Source organism: Lottia gigantea (assembly GCF_000327385.1).
Source record: "Lottia gigantea unplaced genomic scaffold LOTGIsca_36, whole genome shotgun sequence".
In the NCBI taxonomy this organism is placed as follows: domain Eukaryota; kingdom Metazoa; phylum Mollusca; class Gastropoda; family Lottiidae; genus Lottia; species Lottia gigantea.
Genome location: NW_008709220.1, coordinates 561,055 through 566,618, shown reverse-complemented (window position 1 = coordinate 566,618; position 5,564 = coordinate 561,055).

The following is a 5,564-nucleotide window of genomic DNA, read 5'->3' as shown; positions in this document are numbered from 1 at the left end:
CTGCTACAATTTTTAACTTCATCATCAGTTTTGACGACATGGTTGTTAGTTTTCACACAAAATCTACTACCATACTTAAACAAGAACCCAGACCCACATTCCGTTACCCATCTTCGATTCTTTATTTTTTTTACCACTAATCTGACAACATAGCCACCCCATTTTTTAATACTCTCTAACGTTTCTAAATTTCTTATTTCTTCTGGTAAATCTTCCAGTGTTAAATCTTTAAATGGGATAAACCCTGAATGGCCAGGATTCTTGTGACATTTAAACTTATTTAAATCGTGTCCTTCCTGTAATATATCACCTTCTCTCGCCACCTCAATATCAACATCAGATTTAAACTCTTGTTCATCATGATAACACCGAGCCATTCTTACTTCTTACAATCAAAGAAAACCTGAAAATATTAAAGAAGAAGCTACAAATCAACTGATATATTCAATATAACTATTTTCGTTATCATCTATATCCTTTATCTTATTATACTTAAATTAAGAATAACATAACTATCAGATACCCCAATTAATGTATCTTTTTATAGTAAGGTGGTTTCCAATCTAGTCTCGATTATCCACATTCTGTAAATCATAATGTGAGTTAATAGTCTTGATAATTTGGTCTACAATATTGTTCGAAGTGAGTCAAATTGGCGATTGACTCATTCACAGATAAACCTCATACACAAACTCATAATACAACCTCATTACGACTCAATAAATTGTCGTTTGTCCCCTATCGAAAAAATCCTCTAAACACATATAGCTTACAATGTAGACCACTACGTTTCTACAGTTGGGCGGCCTAGCTCTACACATAATCCGTAGGGTTTAGCCCTATATTGCACGGAATAGAGGAACAAAAAACTAAACTTAGCTAATATTTGTTGATTATACCTATTGCAAGGTCGATATTATATATTACACTCCTTCCAGAAACAAACTAAACTTGATGAATATAGATCAAGTCTGTTGTAATATGCAATTAACTCGTAATATGTACTTCCTTCTTGTTCAAATGGTGATTTACGTATTTATGTGCGAGTCTAATCTAGCCTCGAATATCTTGGTTCGATAAGTGACAATATAGCTAGTATCGTTCTTTTGCTCTGGATGTGAGAGACTAGAGATTTAATAATGGAATTTCCAACTTTAATGTCAATTTCAAACTGGAATTCTCACATTATCAATGATGTAGTCTCTATTATCATGTATTAAGTGTATAATGTAGGCTATTTGGTCTGAATAAAATAATAACACTAATAAATAAGTCCCAACTATTAACCCACATTAAAGTCAAAGTTTAAGTCAAAGATGAGAGAAAAGACCAGTTTATAAAAGTGAACAACACATTACAATTATGTTACTAAAGAGGTGAGAAAGACTTTGCCTGTATTATCTTCATGTTTTAGAAAATCTGGCCCTTATCTACCTTATAAGGAAATATTGTGCACTGTATGCTATGGAAGACCAATCAGCTCAAAATTCGATGTTCTTATTTCCTAATTGCTATTTCCTAATTGTTAATGCCTAATTTCAATTTATAACTTTTTATTTCTTCATTTGTAGGCTTAACTGAACATTTGTATACAGAATTTAACATTTGTATACAGAATTTAACATTTGTATACAAAATTTAACATTTGTTCGCCAATATCTAAATTATTAGTTTAAGACTGCCCTACGTCTAGAAAAACCAACTTTTGTTGTACGAATTCAACATTTGTCTATTTAAAAATGTCATCTATATATCTTAATGACATTTTCTGTAATAGCGATTCCATAACAGTAAATTTCTACTAACAATTATGTAGTAACAAATTTCAACATATAAATCTAGCCCAACAAATGTGCAAATAAAAATCCCAGAAACAAATCTCCAAAAACATTTCGCCTAATACAAGTCTACAACATGTTTAACAGCATCATTATGACGTTAGGCGGCGCTGTTGATTGCTTCAAAATAAGAAACAGACTATAGCCAAGTGTTGTTTGCCTAACCGAAAGTGGAATTTAGGCTAATATAGTAACAATGTCTAATATATCAGAGTCCCAGAAATTTTGACCTGAGAAATCCATGCTAATGAATAAATTATGCTTCGCTAAGACTAAGTCTAATATTAGCCTACATAATATAGTCATTCTTTATTAATCAATCATAACACGTCAAGACACTGATGAACAATATTTCTTTGAAAACACCAATCAATGACATTTAAATTTATTCTTCTTACTAGTACTATAATCTGCTAGGCCCTATTGTCTGAGCAAACGGTTTTTTGAAATATCAGCCTAGTAAGCCTAGCCTACTGTTAACCAAATGTTAAGATCGAGCATAGGCCTATTACCTTTTAGGTGAATGGCCATGGATGGGAAATTGGATCTTAACATTTGGTTGTGGAATGATGATTGACTTTGTTGGTGTAACCCTGTAAATATGTAAGGATTTAGTTACAAAGTGAATTTGCACTTATTTTGTTATAATAAAAAAGAAAATCTATGAGGATAAGATGATGCCCCTATATCAAAGTTACATAGAGCTATTGGTTTTAACCATTCAATTTTCCTGATGAATACATACCGTTGATTATGTACACTTCTGCCTGAAATAAAACTTCCTATTCCTTTATTCTCGCGCATAAACTGGGCAACTTTCACATTCTCTCCTCCTTTATCAGACTTCACTTTCTCTGGTATACCCCATTCTTCTATAGCCGTGATAAATACTTGAAGAACAGAATCAGCCTTGTTATTTGTATTTACAACTAGAAAAACTGGAACTCTTGAGTACCCATCAATCCCACCATGAATTACAAACCTCCATCTGATAAAAATAACTAACTACCCTTCTGTTGGATAGTAACTTGTTACCTTCCAATCACCCTAATCTACAATGTATGAATTACTATTAAAATAAGAAACTTGTTTACAAGCAAGTTTTACCATAACCTACCTTATCAGTTTGTGGTTACCGTCCATGTGCCATAGAGCACACACGCACGCACGCACGCACGCACGCACGCACGCACGTACATTGTAGCATCTTCGCTGAATACGCCTTACACTGAAGAAGAGGCGTCTAAAAATGACACCTTCAGGATCCACAGCTCTTAAACAATCTTGTATTCTAGCTCTCTGAACTTTAAGTCCATTATCACGCAGTAGAGCACTTATAGTCCTGTAGCCTGCATCAGGAAATTGATTTTTAAGGTCTTTTACCTTATTTTGTAATTCTTGATCACCAATATCACTATAAAGTCTCCCTGAAAGTCCTTTCTGTGTTAGGTTCCTTTTAATTGTGCTTATACTCACATTAAGCAATTTGGCAATTTCTGACACACTAAAATCACATTCTAATAGCTCCTCCAAACCTTCCTAAGAAATCAAGTAGCTTGGCCTGCCTACACTCCCTGTGTAAAAAAGTGGGGGTTGTTTTTATCAATTATATGATTATTTAGTAAATCCTCTTGAAAAGATGATAACAGCTCATAATTTGCAAGTGTATGAATAATTTTAATAATTTTTTCTCGCAAGAGATTTTTCATCTGCTGTATGAGTGTGTGATCTGGATTTTCACACCTGGTGATATAAATGATCACCTAAAATTGTTCCTAAAAATAAAACAACTCTACTTTCGGTTAGGCAAACAACACTTGGCTATAGTCTGTTTCTTATTTTGAAGCAATCATCAGCGCCGCCTAACGTCATAATGATACTTTTAGAAAGTTGGAGATTTGTTTCTGGGGATTTTTATTTGCAGATTTGTATTTACACATTTGTTGGGCTAGATTTGTATGTTGAAATTTGTTACTACATAATTGTTAGTAGAAATTTACTGTTATGGAATCGCTATTACAGAAAATGTCATTAAGATATATAGATGACATTTTTAAATAGACAAATGTTGAATTCGTACAACAAAAGTTGGTTTTTCTAGACGTCTTAAAAAAAAGTTATAAATTGAAATTAGGCATTAACAATTAGGAAATAGCAATTAGGAAATAAGAACATCGAATTTTGAGCTGATTGGTCTTCCATAGTATGCTTCTATTTAACTGTGTCTAATCCTGATTTATCTAACAAAAGACATGTACTGATTAAAATACATTATCTCCAATTTCTATATCTCCAATTTCTATATCTCCAATTTCTCTATCTCAAGAGACGCAATACTTCCCTGAGGCCCAAATTTAGCCGATTAAAAAAAATCCAGGACACACTTTTGAACCATAGTGATTCCATAAACAAATTCACTATGGTTCTTAACAAAATATCGTCGATGCGCTTTCAAAATCTCGTATATCGCCAAAATCTCGTATATAACTTTTCTGAACGTCGAAAATCTTCCCTCCGAGCCGCACCTATGTATCTTATTTTCGTACTTCTAGTCCAATTAGAAGTTCCGTTCAGGACATGTGACATAATCTCGTAAAATAATTGGTTGATTATTTTTTCCAATTAAAATCTCGAGACGGCGTTGAGCCTAGAAAATAAACAATACAGGTGAGAATATTATTGAAAATATTAAATGTATCAAAGCCGTTATGTTTTATAAGATATGTAGGAATAATAGGCATTTGATTGTTTTAGTTTAGTGATTCACATCTGCCCAATAAGCAGTACAAACCCGTAGACACCCTGAAAAGTCGTTTGTATCAAGTGATATAAATTATATGTGAGCCATGGTTTATTGTCGGTCCTCTCCTTGAAGTTGACAATTCAAATCAGTCTGTTAAAATTAAATTGCCTTTCTGACAGCGATATACGAAAATTTGATTCGCTAATATAATGAAATGAAATAATTTGATGGGAATCATATACGATATTTTGACATCTCGTTTCTTTTAAATTTTGGCATTAGTTCAATGATTTCTCTCTTTCAGGTATAAAATTATATGTTCCCGGTATGGCTGGTTTCTCCCGTGGCAAAAAGATTGTCAAAATGGCACTGAAGACTAATGATGAGACCAGTAGGTCTACTTCAGCATGTTCCTTATCTAGAGCCCCTGCATGTACAAATCGCATCATTCCATCATCTTCTACCACATCAAGTTCAGCACAGCTCTTCAATAACGTGCCAGGGAAGTTACAAAACGAATATATATTGGTAACACACCAACCAATGCCGACGTACAGGTCACAAACCCAGATTCACCTAACACACCACGATTAACTGATGGCAAATCTAAACGATCAAGGCGTGGTAAACGAATTCCTTTACAATGGGATAGAAATGTAAACCAAATTCTTCGCATGAAAGGAAAATCTTACCGGGGTGTAAAAAGTTCTGAAGACGGAAGATATTGTCAAGCGGCCGATAAGCGTGAACGAAAACTTAAGGATAGAAAATGTTCTAAAGCTTGTGCCCTATCCAAAAGGTGTGGAGAATTTAGCGAAGAAAATAGATTGTCAATTTTGAATCGTTTCTGGGGTGAGCTAACTTGGAAACAGAAAAAAAAGTTTTCGTGGCAAATATGGTGGATCAGGTGAAGATGGTTGAAAGAAAGAAACGCGCAGAAGATAGTAGAAAGAAGAATTCTTATCGCTATCATTTGAAGAAAA